Source organism: Nyctibius grandis, chromosome 1 (genome assembly GCF_013368605.1).
Source record: "Nyctibius grandis isolate bNycGra1 chromosome 1, bNycGra1.pri, whole genome shotgun sequence".
Taxonomy (NCBI): Eukaryota; Metazoa; Chordata; class Aves; order Nyctibiiformes; family Nyctibiidae; genus Nyctibius; species Nyctibius grandis.
In genome coordinates, this window is record NC_090658.1 from 56,304,680 (window position 1) to 56,319,207 (window position 14,528).

Genomic DNA, 14,528 nt, shown 5'->3' on the forward strand with positions numbered 1-14,528 from the left:
AAGAGAAGGAGTTTAGAATAAAGATCAATTACTGGGAGTACTGAAATCCACTATTCTAACTGCTACTGTAAGGAACGTTTTGAAAATCAGGATGTTAGACCAATAATGTCCTTTTAATGGAAGTTTAATAATTGAATATCTTTGACTTGGATTACGTGGATAATTCTGCATTTTACATACATATTAGATTTTATACACTGTACATAATCCCAACCTACTGTAAAATATAGCATGCCTCTCAGGCTATAGATTTATTTTGAAGACAATCATTGTATTGAAATGTCAGATCAGATGTCATTACAGCAACTCCTGAACAACACACTTCTCATTTTCACATATATATATAGGTATATACTTAGGATTGTTAAAGTATTTTTGACACAACACCACTCCGATCATATAAAAATAAATGTTATGGCCTTTTTCAAAGCCACAGTGAGCTACGAGGTGATAAACAGTGCATCTGCAGAAAAAATGTTATGGTTGCATAGATGGAAATCAAAACCTGACTGTCAATTTGAAACTCTGAAATGGAATATGAAAGACATTAGTCATCTAAAATCTATGAAAAAATTTCTAACTAGCCTGTAATCACAAATTATATGATAAGAGACTTTGCATATTACAAAAGAGGGAATGGGGATGAAAAAGCATTAACTGCAAAGTAACAAAAAAGCAGCTGGAGGAAGTAATTATTCAGCCTTCATAAAGATGACTCCTACAGAACTAATAACTACCTGTCTGGTACAAATAAATATAGAATACCTAAATTTTGACTCAATGATTGTTTATGCCCTCAGTTTCTGCCTTCTACTGTTTTCAGCACAGGAGGATCAAAATCCATGGAAGGTGTCCCATTAGCACAGCTTATATGTTATGAATCAATCTGTTGAATGTTGCCATAGGGCAAATGAGAATGGACAGCAATAGCTAAAAGCCAGTGAAAGGGGAAGCTCCACAGGAGACTGTGTTGCACTGAACGTTAGAATATATACTATGACTGTATTGGACCTTTTCAGCAGCACTTGTGAAATTAAGTGCTCTTTGCAGGTGACTTATTTTGTATGATAAGGAATGCTCTGGTAACTTGTGCACTTAAACAAGGTTGGAAGCAGGGCCTCCCGTGTGCACAGTGCTGAATAATGTCACTGATAGAGACAGATGTGGATAAAATTCTGGCAAAAGTCAGAACTGAAGAAACTGGGACACACAGGAGATTTTGTGATAGGAGGGTTAATTTCAGAGAGAAAGAAAAGATATATATGCTACAATGCAAATAACACATGAATCATATTTCTATCAATGCATATAAATCCTTCCACAAGCTTGAGTAGGGTTAATAATATGTATGCAAGCCTTTCAGTCAGTTAGTGGCATTACATGGAGTAAAGTGCTAGCTGATGCTAGGGGAGTGACATTGTAACTGAAGAGTTTGAGTTTCTCAGTTACACAGTTAAAGCCAAAAATTCAGAGACTGAATTCAGAAGTGGATCCCTGTGTCCTATATGTACATGCTGCTGTAATTTGAAATACCTGTTTATGTATTACTTCCTTAATACTCTGTTCAATAATGTAACAATTATTTACTTGCTAATGGCATATGATTTCTTGAGAGTGTGTGACTGTCATTTCTTCACACTTACAATCGTTCCATGGTTACTGTAGTGACATACTTATTTTTAGTTGCTATTGAACTTTTGTTATTGCAAATTCTCCCTTCACCAAGGTATATACTTTAGCCATTTGCAGCTAGGGGCATTTGCCCTCCTTGCAAGTGCCAAAGACTGTTGGGCCCCATATACGTAAATTCAAATCTTTAAAAAAAGGAAAAGCATCACAGAAAAGCTTTCTTAGAAGAGACTAAGACAGAGAAAAGTGCCACACACCTTGCCTCTCTCTGCTCCATTGCAAAGCTTTTCTCTAGAACCTAATCTCGCATAAAGCAACTCAACTTTGTGCCTCGTTAAAGACTGACGGTAGCTACTTCTGCTGCAGGTGCTGCAGCACACCCGACAGAGCTCCACAGCTCCCTTTGGGCAGTAACATCCTGACACATGGCCTTAGCACCCAGGTACAACGGACGGCGAATGGGAACAGATAAAAGGGATGAATTCTAAGACATTCAGCAGTGAGCAGTGAATTGCCAGGTTAAGGTAGTGATGCAAATGAACCTTCAATTTAATTTCAGATTTTTTTGTGAGATGAAACTGAAAATGACAGAGTTTTCTGAAAATGAGCCTCTCTTAAGTTGTTTTGAATGTGAGCTTAAAGGAAATTTCCCAAGGTTATTTCTTCCCCTTCATGATACATGAAAAAAAAATAGATCTGAAGAACAGACATATTTCCAGGAAAAAAAAAGAAAAAGGTTTTCGTTATAAGGGGATCCAATTGTAGATGTTCCTTGCCAACACCAGATGAAGCCTGGAACTGCTTGAAGAATACACGAAAGGAAGATGTTCTCGAACATCCACAGCCTACCAATATTCTTCATGAGTAGACTTTTCCCCGCTTCATGTCAATCAAAAACACACTGCGAAGTTTGAATGGCCTATGAGGATACATTTCGGCTAGAGCTGGGCTAGAGTTCTCCAAAATCTAAAGATTAGATATTGAAATAACATGTCAGCTGTCTTCAGTTTTGCAGGATGTTGATATGGATAAACAGCGTGACAAAGCAAGAAATGAGTTCAAGACAGACATGATTCCTGCCAGCAGGATTGCAAAGGCTGCTTACAGTAGGATGGCTAAACAGAAAGAAGTTAGAAATGACATAACCAGTTGCCTATCACACCTGGGAACCAGTGCAAGTCTGATAGGACTGCTGTCAGAATTGTTATGCTTGGGGAATTTAATGGCAGTTTTGTGCCTATGAATGATTACTGCACAAAAAATAATTCGGACGGCTCTTCACTCTCACTCAGCTCTGATGCGATAAACCATGAGCAGAATGTGAACAGAGATTAGATTTCAAGTAAAAACAGAATGAAGACAAAAAGCTGTCACCTTGGGATGAGGCAGTTCCCAATAACAAAGAACTGGCCAAATGAGACATCCTTTGCTGCTACAGCAGTCCCTTGACTCCCTACAAACATCTGGCAAGAAACAAATAGACACCTCTGGGTGGCCTACCAGAGAACAAGAGGTGGAATCAATACGTAATGAGTTAGACACAACTGCTAAAATGAACAAGTTTCTCAAGAAGAACCATTTCTTTCAAGCTGAGCTTGAGTCCCTGAGGTAGCTAGGAGCTTAGGGGAGTCTGTGGCAGTCATGCTAAGCCACATTTCTTTTCCTCTATTCTATCCTGATTCCCTGCGTTGCTAGAGCATGTCCCACTGAAAGGTAGGAGTAGCCAAACTTGCAATTGAATTCGGTATTTGGCGGGATGTCAAGGTAGAAAGCAATGTGCTACTCCTAGGGAGCTCTGCTTTCTGAGATATACACATATTTAAATATTCTTGTATTTTCCTCTCTCTCTGTCTCCTTAAGGTATTTGAGAACGTCATCTTCCTACAGTATTAGCACTGGTAACATTACTTCAATTCCTATAATGTTTTTACAAGACCTATTGAGATTTTAAAAGTTTCAATTTTTATTTCAAAGGTAACTTAATCTTTTGCATCTTTAGGTGTTAAAAATAATTAATTACTGTGGATAAATCCTATTCAATCATAAGAAGTCAATTTTTTTATTTTCACTGGATTAAAGTGACAGGTGATTAACAAGTGACGAAAATAATAAACCATGGATTCTCCACAAATAAACAGAAATTCTTGATCTTAAGTTATAAAACGGTCTGGTTTTCAATTTAGAGCAGGTGGCAAGGAGACACATGGAGTCCAGTGAGTCCTATAGTATGTCAAACATCTTCATGATGGTAAATGCTGCCTCTTACAGAAATAGTCTTTTAACACAAATAAATATGTTACCTAAAAGGTCAGAGATGAAGTTTCCCAGCAAATCTCTTCAACCTTAGATCCTTGATCCACAACAGTCTTGCTATTGTGAACAAAAGCTAATGCCCAAGGGATGCTCCAGGAGTCCCTGCTTCAAGCTTCAGTAAGATGTAAAGAAAAGGCAGTCGGGGAGGGCTGCACATTTTTAACATGAAGGTCAGGTGGCTGTTGTTCTGCCATCAGCTTGATGACACACCAACAGACTGACATCGTTTCTCACACTCACGCAGTGGTCACACCAGCAGCGGAGAGCGGAATTCAGCTTGTTTCTGACAGTCTGCCACTACGGCTGATTACTGTAACAGCTGGGAGCCTCAGACCAGAGTTTCTCAGTAATTTGTTCACAAAATGGAGGAAAACCTCAGCTGTGTAGTTAGCTCATTCGTAGCCTACATTGCCTGCTTTTTCTGAAGCCAAGACCTCAGAGCAATCTCTAAGGAACATAGAGAGGGGATGGCTCGTCTCTTTCTTGCTCTTTTCCTTTTTCTCTGCCTACCTGGCCACTGTTATGTTGTCACATTATTTCTAATTTCTAGGGTTTGAGTTCTTTTATACTGCTCCACTTCTTACCATTCCCCAAATAAACTGGGCTATATTTCCCCTTCCCATTAAGCTATTGGATATATTTAAGGCAGATAGACAACCTGGCTCAACCTGATTCTGTTCAGGGCATGTAATATTAACATACTATCCTCAAAGAGTTTGTTTTTGTAAATTTAAGCTTTAGTGAAAACAAAAATTCCTGTAAGGCCTGATTATGTCATTTCCATGGTTTGGATAAATTTGTGACCTGATTAAAAGACACAGAGGCTATTTCTGTCTTCCTTTTTATCATCAGCTTCTGGCTGTGACCTAACTCTTGTTCTTGGGTTTTGGTGGGGGTTTTTTGTTTGCTTGCTTTTTTACTGTGAGTAATCATGCCCATCAATTCACTAGTGTAGTCAAGACTAAATAGCCCTGGGCAGCATAATCACTGGCTAGTGTTGATACCTTCTTTAAAAAAGAAACCTACTGTCAAGTAAGATAGAGTCACACAACTGAGAGTGCCCCGATTCTGCTGGTACAGGGTTTTTTTAGAGTACAACTACATTGACTATCTTGTACTTCACTGTCTTGAATTATCTACAGGAGTATTTACCACCTTGCTCCTGCCTATGAATTGCTGGGGTGATGTGGGCAGTGTCATTCCTGTTCTTTCTCAGGAGTCACCATTCTGGCTGTGAAATTCCTGGAGCTGCAAACCAGAGGGATTGCTGTTGAGGACAATCTGATAAGCACAAGACATGAACTGGGATTCAATAAGTAGTAATGACATGAACAAAAAAAGGCACAATAAAAGTCCCCATAATGTTAGAAGAATATTCAGCTTGCAAAATCAAAAGCGTGAAGTTTTAGAAGTTAAGCTAGACTACGTAGAACTTTTAATCCCTTCTGCATTTGCACTATGATGTAGCTTTAATTAAATTATCATATTTTATTGTTTCCGGTCTCATTCAATGAACAAGGAATTACTCAATCTGTACGTAACATTGCTATTCATGGTATAGCTGCTGGTCTTATTCTCCACACATCAGTTAAGTCTAGACTGACTAGAAAAATGATTAATTTCTGTATCGATGCCTCTTGCAGTATAAACAGGCTGTTTAAAATGTATCACAATCATCAGTAAATATTGTGTTTGTGAGAGTAGGCAACATATCCATTTTACAGGTAGGTAAAAGAGCCATAAAGAAATTAACACTCAAATGACTCAGTGTGCCCGTTGATTTTTAGTGCCCAACTACACCTTGCTTTACCAGCGTATTTAATATTAATCCATTCAAATCACAGCTTCAAATTATTTTCTCAACTTCCATTAGAAACTTTAATTCTAGTTCTTCATAGCTTGCAAACAACAGCTAGTGTAGATTGGATGAAACCCTGAAACCTTTCAGAGGAGGAGGTGTAAAAGGCACATTTGCATAGGCATACATACAGAGACACAATTTAATTCTTCAGTTCACTCGTGGGGGTTTTATATTCCTCTGGCACTGCAGGAATTTTTATCTACTCATTTCAAACATGTTCCTTGGTGTGTGGTCTCAGACTCTGATCATCACTTGGATATTATTAAACAGTGAAAGCTGACAGAAGTTGCCAGCCAGTGCTATGACACTATTTACCACAGAGAGTCTGTAAGAGGAAATACTTTGTAGTTTTGAAGATCCTCGAAGAGGATAGTAGCTGTGAATCTCTACTCAGCATCAGCTAGCACTTGGTTGTGTTGCAGACTTCATGGTCAAGCCAGAGTCTTCTCAGGTCTGTTAAGAGCACTCTGGCTCCTGACACCTCCCAAAGGATTCTCAGATGATATCTGTAATCAGACATATTCATAGAATCATAGAATCGTTTTGGTTGGAAAAGACCTTTAAGATCATCAAGTCCAACCATTAACCTAACACTGCCAAGTCCACCACTAAACCATATCCCTAAGCACCACATCTACACATCTTTTAAATACCTCCAGGGATGGTGACTCCACCACTTCCTTGGGCAGCCTGTTCCAATGCTTGATAACCCTTTCAGTGAAGAAATTTTTCCTAATATCCAATCTAAGCCTCTCCTGGTGGAACTTGAGGCCATTTCCTCTCATCCTATCATTTGCCACTTGGGAGAAGAGACCGACACACACCTCGCTACAATCTCCTTTCAGGTAGCTGTAGAGAGCGATAAGGTCTCGCCTCAGCCTCCTTTTCTCCAGGCTAAACAACCCCACTTCCCTCAGCTGCTCCTCATAAGGCTTGTGCTCTAGACCCTTCACCAACTTTGTTGACCTTCTTTGGACTCGTTCCAGCACCTCAGTGTCTTTCTTGAAGTGAGGGATCCAAAACTGAACACAGTATTTGAGGTGCGACCTCACCAGGGCTGAGTACAGGGGGACGATCACTTCCCTAGTCCTGCTGGCCACACTATTTCTGATACAAGGTAGGATGCTGTTGGCCTTCTTGGCCACCTGGGCACACTGCAGCCTCATATTCAGCTGGCAGTCAACCAATACCCCAAGGTCCTTTTCCACCAGGCAGCTTTCCAGCCACTCTTCCCCAAGCCTGTAGCATTGCATGGGGTATTCTCCTTGCTAGCAGTAGCAGGTTGTCCTGAAGAAGATGATATTTCTTCTATCAGTCTCTTCCTCTTGCGTCTCCCTCCGTCCAGCATTCAGACCAGGTGTATCTTCCCCATTTTCGAATATCTCACATTCTGTTTTTGACAAAAGCCTAAGTTCATTATAGGAGGAAATACAAGTTTGGTGTGTATAGGATGTTTTACTTTAAAAATATAATAATATCTTTGATATAACTTTTAAGTTCTGACTTTGAAAGGACGTAAGATTGATCTTCACAATATTTTAAAAAGACTAGTGGCAAATCAAGGTTGAAAGTTCTCTTTAGGGATTAATTATGTATTTTAAATAAATCATGTTAAAGTTGAAAGGCTTCCTTAATGGACATATTTGAGGCAGAATTCTCACTCCTTTCAAACACTAATGGAGCTCAAAGGACATATTGGAAAAGGGACAAAACAAAAGAAAAAGTTAAGAATTTAACATTGAAGACCTTCTGAGATCTTCCAGCAAAAATCTCAAGTAATATAGTTACCAAAGAGAAAGAGAAATATTATCTTCCTGTGTATAAGCTTGAATTAATAGAATAAAATAATTCATTGAATTAAGTTAATAAAAAAAATTAATGATACTAACTAGATTTGAATCTAACCACACCATCTAACACTGAAGTCATGAAAAATGAGTTGCCTCTGCCTAATTAGAGAAAGTAAAACCATATTCATTTCCTCAGCCAGCCAACATTCATCCTAGCTCTTCCTATTCATCTCTGCACATAACAGCAGCTATTGAACAGACAAAAAACCAGCAGCAAAAATAAGCAACTATCCCACCCAGCACTGCTTTTTAATCACCCAGTGATTAAATCACCCCTGAAGAAATTGGCCAAAACTCTACCAAAGAATTGCATTTTTGTTTTCGTTTTTATATGAAAAGAGACTGACAGGCTGTTGTAGTTTCAAACATTAATGGTTTGGCCTGGTATGTAATGGGTTATGCACTCCAGAAGGTAAGACAGCCTTCATAAACAGGGAAGCAGTGGAACAAAATACAAACTTTACTGGAACTTTAACCTTCTTGAATATTTATTGATTTGCTTGTCTCAAGACAGCTGCCTGAATTCCTTATTTCATCCAGATGGTTTTATTGTTTTCTTCAGTTTCACAGAACCTGGCTAAGACCATTGTCCTTTATTGGTGAACTGTTTAGGATATTCTTTATTAGGAGCAAGAGTCAGGACCCTTCTTGCAATTATTTTGCCCAGCTAAAGCTCTTTAACTTGTTTGTTATTGAGTAGGACAGGACTATTTCTGTCTAAATGAATACTGATTTGGGGAATCAGACATTTTGCTCCCCTTAGAAGCAAGAGAAATTCTCAAAAGCACAATCTGACTGTGATATTTTCCATAGCTACAGGGAACACCATTGTTTGTGTTGTGTCCTATATTTTTTTTTACTTTTTTTTTTTTTCCTGCCTGGAGTTTCTAGCGTCTTCAGGCTTGTGCTTCTGTGCAGGAGGACCTGTAGCTGTAGACTTTGGAGGGCCCCTCAGCAGAGCAGCCCTTTAGAAAAGCTGGCAGAGATCTTTGGCTGAGACACCACCAGAGTTTCTCAAAGCTGCGATGTTTACAAAACATTTCTGTTTCAACAGACTGTAGGATTTCCCTGTAGCTCTGGAGGGTTTCCAGTTTGCTCTGATATGGATGCCATTTTGCTGGATCGAAACCCTTGGCTATTCCCCAAGAAGTTCTTGCACTCACTAGCCTGAATTAAATTCAGATCTTTGAACTAAAAATATTTCTTTTTCAAGTTATCTCAGACTGTGCCCCTCACCCTTATCTAATAGGAGGCAGTGGATTATTTCCTTATCATTGTTACAACAACTGCACAAAGATCTGGGAAATGCCGTATGAAAGCTACCTGGAAGCTTGTGTTAAAATGATCAGGCTGATGAATGAGCAGGGTCATTCTCTTCTCTCCCTTCCCATCCCCAACCTCATTACCATTAGGACTCTTGGTTTTGGCTGAGATGCAAAGGAGCCTTTTGGAGCATTTTCCCCTTTTCCTCCTGCCCTCTGCCTACTTCCTTCTGCAGCACTCTTCCATTACAAATTAAAAAAATATTTCTTTTTAATTTTAATTAAAAAGTACTGAACAAGGCCAGCTCCAGTTCTTGCCAGGCATCAGTCTGATGATTTGTGCTGGCAATTTATCATCTGAGTCACTTGCCAGCAGGGACAAGAGTCCCTGAATCTGACCTCTCCATAGAGGCTGAATTTAATTATATTATTTTTCCATTTTTTGCTTTTTAAGAGGAGAAGAAAGGGTTATAAATAGGTTAGACACATCTCAAGCCCTCAGGGATCTTTTTTACAAACTTAACTGTATCTTTAATCCTGTCTAGCAAATAGCATTTATCATTCTTCACATTCTGCACTAATATGAGTACCTGAGTTCAAAATTATTTAATCACATTTTATCATCATGAGTGCTAATATCACTCTTAATTAAACACAAAATATCTGAAATATTCTCACACTAACACCTTAGGAAATGTCAATGAAAAATTTTGTTTAGTATACAAGGTTTGAAGACACCTCTTTTCTAAATCTTCTAGGTCTGAAAAACTGGCCCAGGAGACTCAGATGAAAATATTTTTTCCATTAATTTCTATCACATTGTTCTCACACAGAAATAGCTGCCCTCCTGATGTTCACTCATTTTTGTCCCATGTTGTCAGTAGAACCAGAGAACTCTGCAGAAAAAAAATAACTACAAGGAGCAAAAATTTATCACATTTCTTCAAATGCATTAAAGCTCTTGCTTGGTATTCAGCAGACCAAGTGGATGGCAACACAAGTATGTTCTTGTTTACACAGGTAAAGAGGTGGTTCACTCATCTTAGTATAGTAAGTCTTAGCTGGCAAACAGAGGAGCCCAATTCTTCAGCTCAGGTGAAAATATGCCAGAGAACTGAACCAGGAATACAGTACAGCTTTCCACAGAGACATCAGAAGATACATGAACTGCACTTATATTTTTGCTTTCCTGTGTCCAACAAAAAAATGAGATATGGGGGGAATCTCAAAAAAAAGTGACTGACAAAATATGCGAGCAAAATCCTGAAATGTGATTGCGGTCCCCTGAAGAGGTCTAGCCTGGGTCCTCAAAGCCTTCATTTTCCTTTACAGAGCAAGTTGCCTCCTCACTATAGTTTTCCCAGGAGGGATCGTTTATGTTTATAAGGTGAAGATTATACTGTCCCCTGGGAAAGCACAATCTGAAGTAATTTTTATGAAATAAAAGCTGCTATGAAGGGTTTTTTTTTTCTATGATTATTCTCAGTCAAGAGAAATCACTTTATGTCAAAGTCTGAAATTAATGGGCTTTTTATATTAGTTCTAACATAACTTAAAAACTCATATACAGACTGCTATCACATCAGAATATTCTCAGAATTAACCCCAGAGAGGAAATTACATAATAATAAATAATTTCACCTGTAAGCAGTATTAAAGATTAAACCCATAAAATTTCTTTATCATTAACTTCCTGTCACTGGCATGCACACAAGTGCTCATAACTGCTCAGGACCATAGCTTGATGCCAGCTGGATCATCTTGCCTACAGTAAGCCCTCATGTCACACAATCTTAGGTGTCTGCCATGTAGATACTAACAACTGAAGTAGTCACCTGAGGCTCCTGTTACTTTCACTCCCATGATTTTTTATTCACTGTTAAAAAGTTTTTTACCACTTGTCTCCTCTTTGCCAGTGTAAATACTGTGTGCTAGATTTTGTAATTTCCCAGAGCAACTATCCCATTTAAAACAATGTCCGTTTCAGTATGACAAGCTTTTAAATTTGTGTAATTATTCAGTGATTAATTATTACAAGAAAAGTATGTACTTTATTATTATGTTTGGTAAAACATTGACATACGATGTAAAATGGAACTGCAGTTTATGCCTATGTACAGCATCTGTGTGCCGCAATAGTTAACTATCTGCAAAAGAACACATTTTTTTCATATACAACTATGGGAAGCTGGCATATGACCAGCAAGTGTCCCATTATGTTACTGTTATGAAGTATGTTTTCCCTCCACTGCTAAAGCAATCTGGAAGTATATTTACTTAGCTCTAGGCTCTGACTGTCCCCTTCGTCACAGAGAAGATCATACTCCTGTCAGTCCTCTGCCCTCGGCAACACCACATTTTTGTGCAAAAAGTACTGATATGATGTTGGAGATCAACCCTTTCCAAAATCTGCTTGCAGTGACACAGAAGTGACCATAAAGCATCCACGGTCAGTGTCCTGACAAGAACAACTACACCAAGAATATTCACCATGGAAGCACTTATCTTCAGAAACTGGAGCTAGATAAGGTTGAAGAAGATGATTAGAAGGATGTTCAAAAGGAGAAGTAAAGTGGGTAAAATACTCACAGGGCATTTTGGTTTATGATGAGTTTTGCAACAAATATATTTCAACTAATAAAAAAAAAGAGCACTATAGAAGGGATTCCCTTCCCTTGTTCTCCTACATCAGTGTGGTTAAACAGAAGAATCATCGAGACTCACTAGAGAAAAAAAAAGCCATGTCTGAACAGGGAAAGCTGAAAGTAAGTCATATGTCGCACGATTTGATTGACTGAAATATTCTGAAGATCAGTGTATTGAAGCTGAAAAAAAGATAACTAAAGTCAGAGGCCAGAGGTCTACCAAAATGTTGATAAGGTGATAGATGACCAGTTTGTAGAAAAAGTAAGGTAAAGATAAAGCAACAGCAATACAGGGAAAATGGTTTGCATCTGTGCTAACATCTGACTAGGCTTTTTTTTGCTGAAAGTCTGAAGAAATTAGAATATATGATTGCTGAACTAATTGCTGTGTGTGATGTATCACTTCAGCTAACCTTGGTGCTGGAAGAATGGAGTGTGACAAATTTGACACAAATCTCTTAAAAAGGAGCCCAGGAGGAATCCCAAAACTACAGACCAGTGAGTTTGATGTTGCTGCTGGGCAAAATGACAGTAGCCAAGGCAGAGAAGGTAATCAGTGGACACATGAACACACAGTGAAAAGAGGAAAGAGTCAGTGTGTCTCTTACAGTGGAGATGGATGACTGTTCATTTATGCCATCTCTCCCTCTCAGTGTATAATTATGCTATTTTTACATATCCCATTCTATGTCTTACTGTTGGTAAAATTTATCTGTTGCTGGTTCTTGATTGTAACTAATGCCATTCACATTTTGACAGTTCTGATGGGTTATTCACTTTTTCCCTATTCCCTCTAGGTGTACATGACACAAATCCAGATGACCAATTCATTGTTTTCCCTCTGCTCCAAGAAAATAGATTCATTATCTCACACCCAAGAGACCACAGTTGCATGTTTTTCATTCTAATAATTCAAAAATTCTCTATGTTCTTCAGCCAAGGAATAAACAATTCTTTGCAAGCTTAAAATGCTCCAACTAGCTAATTTAAGAACATCAGGTGTTCCACGGCATTTTGCAGTTGTCATCAGAGAGCAGCCATTGACAACTGCAAACCTTTATTTTAAGATAAGAAATTTATGCCTCTATAAACAACGACATTCAAAATTATAGTTTAGACACTTTGGAGAGAAGTAGCAAGGGAGGGGAGGGCAATTGTGCATTTGCTTTAGTCAGAAATAAAGAGCCATAAACTATAAAAAACTGAAAGCAATTTTAAGTGATTTTTCAGTATGCATGAAATCATCCTGAAAGTGAAATGTCTTCAACAGAAAAACATAAAAAATAAATTTGAGAAGATGTATCTTTAGAAATTTAAAGTTTTAAAATACCAGTCTTCTCATGAAAGACATTTTCACAGAAAGCATTTTGCTCCTAAAGATAAATGCTTTGTCTTGGAATTGTTGAGAATTTTAATTATGTTTGGAATTATTACTGTGGTTTTCTTCCATCCATTTAGTGAAAACATTAACATCATCCCAAATAAAAATTTACATGAAGATTTCCTGAGTCACTTCCCACTTGTTTTTCACATCTATTATTACTGTGATCTCAACATTAAAATAATCAGCTTATTTTTTATAATAATTATGTAAATATGTTTTGCACTGCTGGTGCTTAATTCTTTATTCAGTTGATGAATGGTATGCATTACTATCTCTGTGAATCTTGGAATGAAAAGATTTTGAAAAGCCAAACAGGTGTTGAGATACTGTAACTACTTTATTCTATTTGCATTTATCTAAATACCCCAAGCCCTGGTTTAGTTTCTGTATAAGAAATTGGCATGATTCACTTCTTATAACTTCAAGAAAATATAATCTCACAACACAGCATTTCTATGCATAATGTACAGGATATATGTATCAAAACTGCTAGAGACAGTAAAATCAATGTAGGAGAGGAATAGAACGAAAAAAATCTTTATTATTTGTCTTGTTTCTGAGACGGCTTCCAGAATTTTGTATTTTGAAGAATTCTGCGTATATCCTTCAGAAATCTTGCACTGCAAGTCTGGATTGTTTGAAATGGTCAGAAAGTGCTTTTGCCTGTGTAATCCTATCCTGTCACCCCTGTGTCCAGGCTTGGTAATCTTGACCATTTTCTCTGACACAGAAGCCTACTGTAAAGGAAAAAAGGGGATGCAACTTCCCTGAGTCCAGTTTTCGTGTGCCACAGGCAGTAAGGTGTTTCTTAGCCTGACTGAAAAAATAGCCCTTGTTTTCCAAAGAGAGCAGGAATACAGGTTCTTTGTTTTGAAAAATCTCTTCCAGAATAAAGAAGGAAGGGAAGTTCACCACAAATGACTGCATGGAATTAAATTTATCTGCTGCAGAAGGACAGAGAGTTTAGCAGTCCCTTCTGAGGTTTGAATCAGTGGTGAGCCATATCAAACTGTGACAGCAGGAAAAAGAAAGATATAGAATCAGTAAAGTACCAAATTAAATGTGACCTCTCATCTCACAGTCAACTCAGATTATCTAACTAATGTTGAGAATATTGAAAAAGTCTTAATAAATCTAGGGTGCAGGTAAGGAAGGACGTTTTTAGCATCAGTAAGTATAATCCTTCTGCAAAGACAGAAACAGAGCAGTGCTGTGAACCAGCCCCCAGCCGGAGAGTGCCTCTGCTCCCGAAACCATGATGAGGCCAAAGGTCTGTAACCAAGCAGGTAAGAGAGAGCAGGATGATGTTCAAGCACAGAAACACTGTGAAAAACATATTGATCTAGTACGCAAACCATAAGCGTATAAGGCAGTGTTTGCACTTAATTGAAACTAGGTAGAGGTATCAAGGCTAAAGTGCAATGATTTGTCTTGGTGGGTAAGGTAAATAATACATAAGCAACATAAACTGGAAAACTGAAGGGGATTTTGGGGCATCTTTTGGGGACAAGCTAAATAGGCCTCCACTCAGGAACTCAATAATCAATAAATGCCTTTCCTGGGTGATGTTACTTGCATCTTATT